This window comes from Theropithecus gelada, chromosome 4, assembly GCF_003255815.1.
Source record: "Theropithecus gelada isolate Dixy chromosome 4, Tgel_1.0, whole genome shotgun sequence".
Lineage (NCBI taxonomy): Eukaryota > Metazoa > Chordata > Mammalia > Primates > Cercopithecidae > Theropithecus > Theropithecus gelada.
In genome coordinates, this window is record NC_037671.1 from 135,228,435 (window position 1) to 135,243,230 (window position 14,796).

The 14,796-nt window shown below is 41.4% G+C and overlaps 1 protein-coding gene and 1 pseudogene across 4 annotated transcripts in view; one reads left to right on the plus strand and one right to left on the minus strand.

Moving 5' to 3' along the window:
• Positions 1-14,796, minus strand: part of CDK19 (cyclin dependent kinase 19) — a 217,407-nt gene that overhangs the window by 35,095 nt on the left and 167,516 nt on the right. The window lies entirely within an intron of this gene.
• Positions 907-8,384, plus strand: LOC112622147 (annotated as a pseudogene).

Consider the following 14,796-nt stretch of genomic DNA (forward strand, 5'->3'; position numbering starts at 1 on the left):
GAAACACACCTTATTTGCAAAATTATATCATACAAATAATTACAAAGCAATTAAAGCTATCACTTCTATTCATCCCATAGAAAAAACTAATAATTTTTAAACCTGCACAGAGTTTATGTGGTTGAAAAATTTTATATAAAATTTCAAACCACAACATAATCGCCTTCATGTGAATAAGTTGAATGGAATATTCCTTCCTAAATATTTCTAAACTACCATAGAAAAACATGATCAGCATTCAACAACTCTATTAAAATTCATGCATCAGCTATCATACATGCAAAAGAAAGAAATTCCAAATATAATTTCAAGATGTAGGAAAATAAAAACCAAGACTAATACAGAACTATAAAAAGAAAAGAGTGGGCTGCAAATGTATCTACCATATTTTCAGTCACCCTTATCTATAGACACTTGGAAACAGAGAAACTGTTGAGACAGGCTTTGGAAGGGGGAGAGAGTGAGTCTCCTTTGTAAAGTCTTCGGAGGAAAATGTATGTGTTTTTAACTTACTGGATTCATTTATTCAATCAACAAATGTATTTTTAGTATCTTCTAAGGATAAAGAACCATGCCAAGCTTTAACAGGGAAAACAAAAGCACAGTAAAAACCAAGTTCCTAACCTCCAGATGCTTACTACGTAAGTAGAAAGAAAACTGAGAAGCATTGTATAATATTAGAAGCTAGTGCCACGTATGAGTTACAGAGAAGACTGAGGTCTTGGGTTCAAGATTAAGCTGAATTACTTTAAAGATCCCTTTCAATTTGCTGATTGTTAAAAATGTTTCAATGAAAACAAAAAGCACTAAAAAAACTAATTCAAAGGAGGAAGTGATGAATTAAAGATTCCATTAAGGGAAATGTTCATTGGGAATGGAAGTGGGAATGGTGTCCATTAGACGGATATGAAAATGAACAGGAACCATCATGGCACAGCAGAGGAAGGGCAAGGACACCACAAGGAGTGGAAAAAGGATATGACCAGGTATGCATAAGACACAGAAGTCTGACTTCGGCCAGGTGCAGTGGCTCACACCTGTTATCCCAGGACTTTGGGAGGCCGAGGCAGGAGGATCACCTGAGTCTAGGAGTTCAAGGCCAGCCTGGGCAAAACACAAAATAGTGAGATTCTGTTTCTACAAATAATTTTTAAAAACAGCCTAGTGTGGTGGCATGCACCTGGAATCCCAGCTACTCAGGAGGCTGAGGTGGAAAGATTGCTTGAGTCCAGGAGATTGAGGCTACCAGGGTACTACCATGAGCCATGATTACGCCACTGCACTCCAGCCTGGGTAACAGAGCAAGACCCTGTCACAAAAAAAAAAAAAAAATTTATTCTGAAAAGGGCTCACGTTAAGAGTAGTAGGATGAACCTAGACTCTGGATAGTCTAAAATGCCAAGTGAAGTAATTGGACCATTATATTACAGTCAGTAAGTTTACAGGAGAGGAGGAGGAAGTGGAACTGGGTGTGGGGTGGTAAGAGCTCTGTCCAATGTCTTGTCAGCAGAAATGGCGAGGGAGGTATGCAGCTGAGAAGCATTTTAGAGGAGAAAATTAACAGGACTTTGTGACTGGCTTAAGTTAAAAGAGTAAGAAAAAGGGTGGTAAAGATTTTACCAAGGTTTTAAGTTTATGTGACTGGAAGAATAATGGTGCCTCTTATGGACATAGAAAAGTTGTAAGAGGAAATGGTTTAAAAATAAGGAACAATAAAGAGGAGACAACATATTGAGCTTGAAAAATGGTTAGGCATGGTAGCTCAAACCTGTAATCCCAGTACTTTGGGAAGTCGAAGCAGGAGGATCATTTAAGCCCAGGAGTTTAAGACCAGCCTAGGCAACATGGAGAGACAAAAATTATCCAGGCATGATGGCACATGCCTGTGGTCCCAGCTACTTGGGAGGCTGAGGTGAGAGGACTGCTTGAGCCCAGGAGGTTGAGGCTACAGTGAGTTGTGATCATGCCATTGCACTCAAGCCTGGGCAACAAAGTGAGACCCCATCTCAAAAAATAATAAATAAAATGAAAGAGTTTGAGAAATGTGAGATGCCTAAGTCATACTAGCCAGAGGAATGAGAAGAGGAAGATTTGGATTTGAAAGTTATCATCACTGGAGTGTGATACCTGAAAACATGAGATGAGATTGGTTCACCCTACTAGAAAGAAAAAACTATTTATCAAAGGTCCATTATGTATAAAGTGTTGTACTTCAGGCCTTTAGGAAACAACAAGAAATAAAACATGAAGTTCTTAACTTTAAGGCGCTTAAATCCAGGAGGAAAAGACAGACAGCTTTGAAGACTACAAGGCAGAGGCTGGGCACAGTGGCTCACACTTGTAATCCCAGGCACTTTTGGAAGGCAGAAGCATGTGGATCACCTGAGGTCAGGAGTTCAAGACCGACCTGGTCAACATGGTGAAACCCCATTTCTACTAAAAATGCAAAAATTAGCTGGGCATGGTGGTGTGTGCCTGTAGTCCCAGCTACTTGGGAGGCTGAGGCAGGAGAATCGCTTGAACCCTGGAGGTGGATGTTGAGGTGAGCTGAGATTGCGCCACTGTACTCTAGCCTGGGCAATAGAGTAGACTCCAACAAGAAGAAAAGAAAGGAGAAGAGAGGAGGCAGAGGGCAGATTATGAAAAGTAACAATATAGAAAGAAAAACTGCATGGAATGAATGATTCGTTTCATTGAACATCAGTACAGTCTTTAGGAAGATGACTGTGGATGACTTTAAGTGAGGATAACTAAGATTTGGATAAGCATAAACAACAAAAAAAACTTTTCAGGCTCATGGAACCCCACAGGTAAGGACATAAAAACACAGACATGGCATATTAAGAGCCTATACATATTTTGATGTGACAAGAGCAGTGAATGTTTGGTGTAGAAATGCAACTGGAAAACTATATTGGGAATAAAATACCAGATTAAGGAAATTAGAGGCCGGGCACAGTGGCTCACGCCTGTAATCCCAGCACTTTAGGAGGCCGAGGCGGGTGGATCACTTGAGATCAGGAGTTTGAGACCAGCCTGAACAACATGGTGAAACCCCATCTCTACTAAAAATATAAAAAAATTTAGCCGGGCATGGTGGTGCACACCTGTAATCCCAGCTACTTGGGAGGCTAAGGCAGGAGAATTGCTTGAACCCAGGAGGCAGAGGTTGCAGTGAGTCAAGATCATACCATTGCACTCCAGCCTGGGCAACAAGAGCAAAATTCTGTCTCAAAAATAAATAAACAAATAAATAAATAAAAATAAAAAAAATAAAAAAATTGGAATTTATTCTATAGGCAAGCCAAGACAGGACAGTGAGATAATCATATCTATAGGAAGAAAGTCTGATAGCCATATGAAGGATGATTGGAAAGGATGGATGGATGACAAAATAGAGACAGAGAGACCAGTTTGAAGTGGCTAAAATAGTTTAGGGAAAAGTAAGGGCACCCTAACTTGTGAAAATGGTCATAAAGGAACATACAAAAGCATTTCAAGGTAAGGGTTCAAGACTTGGCTGGGCACGGTGGCTCATGCCTGTAATCCCAGCACTTTGGGAGGCTGAGGCGGGTGGATCATGAAGTCAGGAGTTCGAGACCAGCCTGACCGACATGGTAAAACCTCGTCTCTACTAAAAATACAAAAATTAGCCGGGCATGGTGGTGTACGCCTGTAATCCCAGTTACTCAGGAGGCTGAGGCAGGAGAATCACTTGAACCTAGGAAGCGGAGGTTGCAGTGAGCCGAGATTGCACCACTGCATTCCAGCCTAGGCGACAAGAGTGAGACTCTGTCTCAAAAAAAGAAAAAAGAGTTCAAGACTTGGTATTGCCTTTTCACACCATCTTCTCAATCCTCATTCATTCAACAAATATTGTTTGATCACAAACTAAGTAACAGGTAGTGATTTAGATGCTACAGAAGCAGCAGAAAACAAAAACAGGAAAAATTTTTTGCCCTCATGGAGCTTACAGTCTAGTGAGAAGAGAAAGACAATAAATAAATAAGTATACAAAGTATACAACATATCATATACTGATAAGTACCATGGAAAAGAAAACAAAAAGCGAATACAAAAGATTGTCACATCTGTTATTATGGCTGACTAGGTGCTCTGATGGACCCTGCCCTTAACAGAATAGCTATATGCTATATAAGAAACAAACCAGGCATGGTGGTCTACACCTGGAATCCCAGTTACTCCAGAAGCTGAGGTGGGAGGATTGCCTGAGCCCAGGAGTTCGAGGCCAGGCTGGGAGAAACCCTGTCTTTGATAGGAGAGGAGGGGAGGGGGCAGGAAGGGGAAAGGAGGGGAGAGGAGGAAAAGGGAGAAGGAAAGGGGGAAGAGGGAGAGAGAGACAGCAGAGGAGAGGGAAAGGAGAGGAAAAGGAAAAGAAAGGAAATATTCCTTGAAGCATCCTGGATCGCACAAGAGATAACAAACTTTACCCTCACTCCAAATAAGGTATCCTTGTGGCTGGAGAGTTAGGGAAAGGCAAGGTAGGCCTGAGAGCAGCTGCCAATAATGCACTGCAGCAAGGACACTGAGCCTTGGGCCAGGGCCACCAGCAAGGTAAGGAAGCTGAGCCTGCTACCCCACAATCACCAAGACCTTCAAGGGCACTAAAGGAAACGTAGATGCTACCAGTAGAAGCCAAAGCAAACCCTTTCTGGAGGAAACACTTACCAACTTAGGCCTGATGAGTAAAACAATACATTTTCCAGCTAAAAGACACAGGTATTTCCATATTGGATTAAAAACAAAATCCATGCTATTTACAAGAGGTCCACCTAAAGGTAAGAACCATAAAAGCTGAAAGTAAAAGGATGCTAAAAGATATATTAGGCAAACTGCCAAAGGAAAGCTGGGTCAACTATGGTAACATCAGACAAAACAGCTTTTAAGACAAAAACATTATTAGGATAGAACTGGAGATCATTACGTTATATGAAATAAACCAGGCACAGAAAGACAAACTTGGTATGCTCTCACTTATTTGTGGGAGCTAAAAATTAAAACAACTGGCTGGGTGAAGTGGCTCAATAAATAAAAAAGGGGTACTAAGATTTTGGGTTTATAGCTAAGGATAACTAAGATTTTGATAATCATAAACAACAACAACAACAAAAAAGTTTTCAGGCTCATGGAACCCTACAGGTAAGGACACAGTCACATAAATACGCAGACATGGCATATTGAGAGTTTATATATATTTTGATGTGACAAGCACAGTGAATGTTTGGTGTAGAAATGCAATTGGAAAACTATTTTGGGAATAAAATACCACATTAAAGAAATTGGAATTTATTCTATAGGCAAAGCCAAGACAGGACAGTGATCTCAGCACTTTGCAAAGCTGAGGCAGGAGGATCACTTGAACTCAGGATTTCAAGACCAGCCTGGGCAACACAGTGAGACTCCAGCTCTAAAAAAAAAATTTTTTTTAATTAAAACAATTGGCCAGGCATGGTGGCTCACGCCTGTAATCCCAGCACTTTGGGAGGCCAAGGCGGGTAGATCACGAGGTCAGGAGTTTGAGACCAGCCTCGCCAACATGGTGAAACCCTGTCTCTACTAAAAATACAAAAATTAGCCAGGCATGATGGCCTGCGCCTGTAGTCCCAGCTACTCGGGAGGCTGAGGCAGGAGAACTGCTTTAATCCGGGAGGCAGAGGTTGCAGTGAGCTAAGATCAGGCCACTGCACTCCAGCCTGGGTGACAGAGCGAGACTTCATCTCAAAAAAAACAAAAAAAAAACAAAAGAAAGAAAGAAAAATTTTTAAAAATTGACTTTATGGAGACAGAGAGTAGAAATATGGTTACCAGAGGCTGGGAAGGGTAGGAGGAGCAGGAGGGAGGAGGAACTGGGGCTGTAATGGGCACAAAAAATAGAAAGAATAGATAAGAAGTAGTATTTGATAGCACAACAGGGTGACTACAGTCAATACTAATTAAATTGTACTTTTAAAGATACCTAAAAGAGTAGAATTGGATTGTTTGTAACACAAAGGATAAATGCTTGAGGTGATGGATACCCCATTTACCCTCTTGTGATTATTACACATTGCATGCCTTTATCAAAATATCTCATGTAACCCATAAATATACACATCTACTATACACCCAGTCCCTCGCGGGCTGGGACCTCCGCACACTCCCTCCCCCCAACAATGGAAAAGAAAGCCATGATGTTTCTAAGCAGAACCAGCGAAACCCAAGCCCCTCCTTCCTCTGGTGTTTTACAACTACAAAGGAGGTGAAGGGGGGTGGGGGGCAGGGGAAGATAAAGGGTAGAAATCTACTATGTGCCTGTAAAAATTTTAAAATTTCAAAAAAAAAAAAAAAAAAACAAGGCTAGAGATGGTCACTATATAAGGATACAAAGTTCAATTCACCCACCAAGAAGAGGCATTAAATCCTAAACCTGTTAGGTACTTAAAAAATATAATGTGGGCCGGGCGCAGTGGCTCAAGCCTGTAATCCCAGCACTTTGGGAGGCCAAGACGGGTGGATCACGAGGTCAGGAGATCGAGACCATCCTGGCTAATACGGTGAAACCCCGTCTCTACTAAAAAAAATACAAAAAACTAGCCGGGGGAGGTGGCGGGCGCCTGTAGTCCCAGCTACTCGGGAGGCTGAGGCAGGAGAAGGATGTGAACCCGGGAGGTGGAGCTTGCAGTGAGCAGAGATCGTGCCACCGCACTCCAGCCTGGGCCACAGAGCGAGACTCCGTCTCAAAATAATAATAATAATAATAATGTGAAACAAAAATTAATATAACTTCAGGAAGTAAAAAGGCCAATGATAACATACTTTTCTCAATTATTCATATGTCAAACAGACAAAAGATTAGTAAAATGCAGACTATCCAAAGGACACAATTAACTAGGATGACCTAGAGAGCATATATACAACTTTCTACCCAATAATTAGAGAGTACACATTTTTCTCAAGCACACATGGAACATTTACAAATACTGATCATATACTAGCAGCTCTCAAGAAATTTCAAGAATTTTTTTTTTATCAAACAGACGATGTTCTCAGACCACAATACAATTAAGGTGAAAGTCAATTACAAAACTATAAATGTAAAATCTATATATTTGAAAATTTTTAAATATTTCTAAATTATTCAGAGTAAAAGGAGAAACCATAAAAAGTTTAAAATGCTCAGAACTGAAATAATGAAAATACTATCTACCAAAACTTTGTAGAAGGCATCTAATACAGTACTTACAAGGAAAATGTATAGCCTTAAATATTTATGTTAGTAAGAGAGAAAGGCTGAGAATAATAAGTTATGTGCTCAAGAAGTTTAAAAAATAGAGAAAGAGAGAAAAGTTCAACAGAATAAACCAAAAGAAAGTAGAAGTAGAAAGATAAAGGGTAGGATTGCGGGGCGGCGGCAAGTGAGGGGTCGGTTCAGACGCACATCGTCCGTGGTCCCTCGGTACTGGAGGGACTCGTGAGCTGGAGCCCAGAAATCCAGGGGTGGATAAGACACTGCGTCCCCTCCAATTCCCGAACTCTTGACGATGGTTGGAGGCCAACAGAGTCCCTACAGGTGGTGCCCACGGTGATGCATGGACACTGAGCAGCTGTTTTCCCGTTTCTGGCCTCCGGTGCCTATCTAGGGACCGCGGGATGGCCGAGCATGGCGGGCCGCGCTTCCTCCTGAACTTCGACTTCCACGAGACTACCGTGGACAAAAACAGTGACGACTCAATCGTGCGAACCGTGCCAGGCCAGCAGCTGCAGGAGAGCCTGCGAGCCACCTACCGCGATGAGCTTCTACGAGTACTTGCAGCGTGTCTTCAAGTACCTGGGCAGGCAAGGTGCGCGGTCGCGGGACCTGCGCGCCATCTACGAAGCCATCCCTTTGTTGCCAGGCATGGGCGACCGCTGCAGTTTCTGGCTAAGCAGGGCACCTGCTTCGAAGTGATTCTCATCTCTGATGCCAACACCTTTGGCATGGAGAGCGCGCTGCGCGCCACCGGCCACCACAGCCTGTTCCGCCGCATCCTCGGCAATTAGTCGGGGTCTGACCCGCGGGGACAACTGGCTCTGCGGCCGTTCCACACACACAGTTGCGCGCGCTGCCCCGCCAACATGTGCAAGCACAAGGTGCTCAGCGACTACCTGCGTGAGCGGGCCCACGACGGCATGCACTTCCAGCGCCTCTTCCACAGGAGCGACAGCGCCAACGACTTCTGCCCCATGGGGCTGCTAGCGCGGCCTTCCCGCGCCGCGGCGACCCCATGCACCGCCTCATCCAGGAAGCCCAAAAGGCGGAGCCCAGCTGGTTCCGTGCCAGCGTGGTGCCCTGGGAAACCGACGTGCGCCTCCACCTGTCACTGAAGGTGCTGAAGTCGTGCTGAGTACGGCCGCCTGCAGGGGGGCACCCGGGCCAACGGCGGAGGGGGCGGGGAGCGGGGATTCGGGAAAGACAAAGTTAGTTTTACTACTCCCTTTTCCCTTTGGCTTTGCTATATACCCCTCTGGGAATTTCTGGAAACTCGTCCATTTCTGGGCTTAGGGACAGGGGCTCAGAGCCGTCCCTATCGATGCAGTTAACCCACCTCGGCTGCCTCTCCCGTTCCACTGCGCATAGGTGAGTTCTGGCGTCTGACCCATCGCAGGGTGGCGCGCAAACCTTGGAAGGCAGCAGTGTTTCCTGGTCCTCCCAAGTGGTAAGAAGAGCTCCCTGGCAGGTGAGAGAAGGAAAATCTCCCGCCGCTGTAACTGTTGCCTCGGTCCGTGTGACCGCCACCCTCCAGTCTTCTAGGGGGAACCCAGGATCCTGAAATTCTCGTGGCCACAAGGACTCCCCACAGAGACAGAGGAAGGTCTCCGCCTATGGCCCCAGGCCTTCACGATCTTGCTTCACCCACCGCGACCCCACACTATTTCTGTGCTGTCTACACCCTCTTGCCTCCCTACCCCTGCACTCCCCTCTAAGACCCCCAAAGGAAAAGCCAGAGGGAACAATCGCCCCCTGGTGGTGACACGAGGTAGCGCACCGTCCGGCTCGGGTCTGGCTGGCCAGTAACCTCGAAGCGTGCGACGGCGTCTCTCTCCTTGCACCCCAGCCTCGTCTATGCAGCAAGAGACCAGGGACATCACCAAAGTCGCCCTCGTGGGCTGGGACCTCCGCGCACTCCTTCCCCCCAACAATGGAATAGAAAGCCATGATGTTTCTAAGCAGAACCAGCGAAACCCAAGCCCCTCCTTCCTCTGGTGTTTTAGAACCACAAAGGAGGTGAAGAGGGGCGGGGGCGAGGGCGGGGGGGAAGATAAAAGGTAGAAATCCATGAACCAGAGAGAGTTAGGAAGCCTTTGGGACAACTGGAGCAAGAAGAGAAAAAGTGCAAATAAACCATATTAGATCCAGTAGAGAATAGAAAAATTTAAAAATCCCATGAATAACTTTATTAATTTGAAAATGTAAATAAAGTCAAAAATGTAACCTACAAATTGATTCACAATGAATTACAAAAACTGAAGAAACTAAGAAATGCTAAATAAACTAAAACTGTAGTTAAAAATCTTTCTGAGAAAACACCAACCACGGATGATTTTAAAGGCAAGTTCTCAAAATTTTCAACAAACGGATTGTTTCAATATGATTCAAACACTGTCACATAACAGAAAATGATGAAATGCTCCAAACATATTCTAGAAGGTCAATATAATGTTGGTAGCAAAACCAAAGAATGAAAAAGAAAAACTTCAGGCCAACCTTACTCATGCATATAGCTGTAAAAATATTTAACAAAATATTAGTAAACGAAATCCATCCAAATGGCTTAATATGAGAAAATCTATGTAAGTTTATCACCATATGAACAGACTAAAGAAGAAAATGATAAAATCATCTTGATAGATGCTTGGGGGAAAAAACAGGTGATAGAATTTAACACCCATTCATGATAAATTTTCAGCAAGTTAGGCTAGAAAAAATCTACCTTAACCTGACAACAGGCACACACCAAAAAATTAAGAAGGAAACATTAGAAGCATTTCCTTTAAAATCAGAAATAATACAAGAATGCCTACCATCACCACTTCTAAAATCAACATTGTAATATAAACCTGGTACTATAAAACAATAATTAAAGGCATATAGACTGCAGAAACAAAAGTATTGTTATTTGCAGATGCTATAATTATCTACATAGAAAACCGAAGTATTTACAGACAAATTGTTGGCAATAGTAACAGAGCTTAGCAAGCTGTCTGGCTAACTGAATAAAATGAAAGAGTCAATTGTATTTCTACATACCAGGAAAAAAAGAGCTAGGGAATATAATTTTTCAAAGGTAACACTTCTATAGCAAGAAAAACCATACAATGCCTAGGAATAAATATATCAAAGAATGTACAAGACTGGTATGCAGAACACCATGAAACCTTATCTTTTTATTTTGAGACGGAGTCTTGCTGTCGCCCAGGCTGGAGTGCAGTGGCGTTATCTTGGCTGACTGCAACCTCTGCCTTCCAGGTTCAAGCGATTCTCCTGCCTCAGCCTTCTGAGTAGCTGGGATTACAGGCGCCCGCCAGCACACCTGGCTAATTTTTGTTTTTCTTAGTAGAGATGGGGTTTCACCATGTTGGTCAGGCTGGTCTTGAACTCCTAACCTCGTGATCCCCTTGGCCTCTCAAAGTGCTGTGATTACATGCGTGGGCCTCCGTGCCTGGCCGAAACCTAATCTTAAATGACATTTTAAAAGTCTTAAATAAATTAACCCATGTATATAGATAAGAAGATTCAATACAGAAAAAAAAAAAAATCGATTCTCCCCATACTTATCTGTAAATTCCATTTATAGTAATTTCAATCAAAATCCCATCAGGGATTTTGCTCCTATGGAACAAATTGATCAGTGGGATAGAGCGGAGACCCTCAATGGAATCATGATACCAAGAGAAGGGAAACCTGAGATCAGCAGAGAAAGGAGGATCTGTTCAATAAATGGTGTTGGTACAACAAGTCATTCAAATGTGGAAAAAATCAATTAAATGAATCTTCACTTCATACCATAAACACATCAATTTTAGGCAGATGTGAAAAGCAAAACTTTAAAACTTTTGGAGAAAAATATAGAACATCTTTTTGATCCTAAGTTAGGGAAGAATTTCTTAAACAAGATACAAAAAAAAAACCCTAATCATAAAAGAAAAGACTGATAAATTTGGCTATATTAAAATAACTTCCAATTATCAAAAGATAAAGCAAATAAATGACAAAGCACAAACTGGCAGAAATATACACAACACATATAAGCAACAAAGATTCAGTATCCAAAATAAAGAACTCCTACAAGTCAATATGAAAAACGACAAAATAGAAAAACAGGTAAAATGTCTGAACAGGCATTTAACTAAAGCACAGACAGGTTTAACCAATACACATATAAAAAGATGTTCAACCTCATCAATAATGAGGGAAATATAAATTAAGATCACAATGAGATACCATTTCATACCTACTAGATGGGTTCAAAATTTAGAATCCTGAATAGGAAGCAGGTCAGTCAGAATTCCAGTACATAGCTAGTGGCAGAATAGTTGTTGGTACAACTTCTTTGGAAAACAATTTGGCATGACCTTGCAAAAGGAACAACTGTATATAGCCTTGGAATCAGTAATGTCATTTTTAAAAATGCCAGATTGTAATTTTTTTTAAAACTGTGGTAGAGTCACACAATGAATTTTAATATAGCAATAAAAAAATCACTGAATTACAAATAAATGTAAAAACATGTTCAAATCTTAGAAGCATTTTGTTGGGTTAAAAAAAGCAAGATTTAAGACTATATAGAACAGGATGCCATTTCATAAAGCTTAAAACCAGACAAAGCTAAAGAATATACTGTTTAGACACTTATAAAAATGTGATAGCTCTTTAAGTAGAAGACAGTAATAGATTCAAAATCCAAGATATATGTTACCTCTTCAGAGGAAGCAGGATAGAATGGGGGAAACATAAACATAAGCTTGCTACTGGTAACCTTCCACTTACTGGGTAAAGTGACAGGTTCTCAACAGTTTACTGTATTTTTATGCTTTGTAACATCCATAAATATTCCAAATATTCTTGTATATGTATCATATAATAAGAAGATAACAGAGACAAAAAATAAAGCAAGGCATGGAGACAGGCATTGTTGGGAGTAGGTTGGGAGGGTATAATTGTCAGCATTATTTAAGCATTATTTTAGATTCTTCAGAGAAAGCCTCTTTGAGAAGGTAACATTTGGAATAAGACCTGAGTCAGCTGGGTGTCTAAGGGAAGGACAGTCCTGGCAGAGCGAGGAGCAAGCTGGAAGGTCCGAAGCAAAAGAGGGGATACCTGGTGAACTGGAGACAAGACTAAGAAGAATAGGAGGGGTCAGGAAAAATAGAGTGATACAGAGATGGTAATTATAAAGAGAAGAAACCCAAGGAAGGGCTTGCTTGCTGTTTCAAATGGTTCTGTTTTCATCCAAGTCATTTTAGTACCAGAATTGGGCAGGTTCTTGAGCACCTTCTGGCCTTTGCTTTGGCAGTTGGGGAGGACTGCTACTGCTACAAGGTTTGCAGGAGGGCAAGGGCAAGGGCAAGGGCAAGGTCATGGTGTTGAGAGCAGTTAGGAAAAACCTGGGTGAGCTAACAGACTGGCTAATGAGAGAAAGAGCAAAGAGGTCAATGTGAGAAGAGGAGAGTAAGGACCAGAAATTGAGAGGTCAGGCAAAGGGTTGGGAAGGGGGTTGTCAGCTATACAGAATCACACAACTTGGAGAGACTTCGGGTTTTACATGACTAGGATTAGCATCACTTGTTATATTATCTTGTCTTCCCCATAATTTTTAAACAGTTGAAATAGATGTACTATCTATCCGTCTATCATCTCTCTCTCTCTCTCTCTCTCTCTCTCTCTCTATCTTTCCTTCTGCCCAATTTCTGATGGCAGATGATTTGAAGAGATTATCACTTCTAGTACACTAAATATTTCTATAATGTTTGATTTTGTCTATTTTGGTATTGCTTATAATTAGAGAAATGGCATTTTAAAACATATAATAAAAATAGGCCAGGCATGATGGCACAAGTCTGTAATCCCAGTACTATGGGAGGCCGAGAAGGGCAGATCGCTTGTGCTCAGGAGTTTGAAACCAGCCTGGGCAACATGGCGAAAACCCTATCTCTAAAAAAAATACACGCGTATTCCTGGATTTGGTTTACTAGTATTTTGTTTAATATTTTTACAACTATACTCACAGGTGAGGTTGGCCTGAAATTTTTCTTTTTCATACTTTGTCTGGTTTTGCTATCAAGATTATACTGGCTTTCTGGAATATGTTTGGAGCATTCCCCCTTTCTCTATTATTTGACAATGTTTGAATAATATCAAAACAATCAGTTGAAAATTTTGAGAACCTGCCTCTAAGATCATCTGGGGTTGATGTTTTCTAAGAAAGATTTTTAACTACAGTTTTAGTTTATTTAGCATTTCTTAGCTTCTTCAGTCTAAGAAAGAAATAATAAATAAATAAACGAAGGAAGCAAAAGAGAATAAAGGGAGGTTGGAGGAACAAGAGTCAGTGAAAGATTCTGTGAAGGGAGAATTGCTTGAACCTGGGACGTGGAGGTTGCAGTGAGCTGAGATCACGCCACTGCACTCCAGCCTGGGCAACAGAGCGAGATCCTGTCTCAAAAAACAAACAAACAACAACAACAACAAAAAAAAACAAATAAAGAAAAAAAAGAGAAAGATCCTGTGAAGGAACATCAAAGGTAAGAAAACCAAAAACATAAAAAATAAAATAAATAAGATAAAAAAGAAAACAAAGGTAAGAAAACCTAGACAGCACAGGGTTCTCGAAGCTAAGAGAACCTAAAAAGGAAGAAGTAGCCATCAGGTGCAACATAATAAAAGCTGAGAAGAGGCCTCTGGAATGGACAACTGGGTCATAAGTGATTCCGAAAAATAATTTCTGTGCATTTACAGAAGTCAGACACAGTAAATGAGATCCAAATAAACAGGGAAACGGTAAAGGAAGATTTAGAGGACACTTTTGAAAGCCTTAACGAGAATGGGATCTCTGGGGGACATAACAATTTTTTTAATTGTAAAATGATCAAATAAGCTATCTTATTTTTTTATTATTTTTCATTCCTTAAGTTTGAGCTTAAACCCTTTAAAAATAAAGATAGTGAGATAAAAACACTATGAAGTATGAGATCTGAGAGCAAAAATTGCTTCATGTAAGAAATGAACATAGATTATAAGCTGCTGAATGCAAGTAGTACAGGAGGTGGTTTTAGATCACTCAGCTATCTCCTGATAGAAGTTCTTACGGTCACTCTATGTCGAAACAGAGAATATAAGTAACACAATGGAATAAAGACACAAAGAGAGAGAAAAGAGGAATATCTCTTTTCTAGTATTGAAGTTAGTAGAGAATACCTTTGATTTAACATACTTGAAGCCTATGGAAGCTCTAAGTGTGGACTCTCCATGTAAAGTCTGAGATGAGGGCAGAGGCAGTGACATCATTTAGGGGAGTAGTAGCTTATGAGCTCTTTTGTAGTTTGAGAACCGAACCTAGAGCTTGGGCAGTAACCACAGAGAAGGGCTCCTGTAGTCAAGTTAAGACCTGGAATTGCAGAGGGAAGTCATTTTTAAATGTGCATTTCTTTACTGGGATTGCCTGTTCCCTTTAGAACAAGTAAATAAATGTTAAGGTCTCAAGATACTTGATGTTTCAAAATATGAAACTTGATGTTTTAAAATACAAATGAACAAAT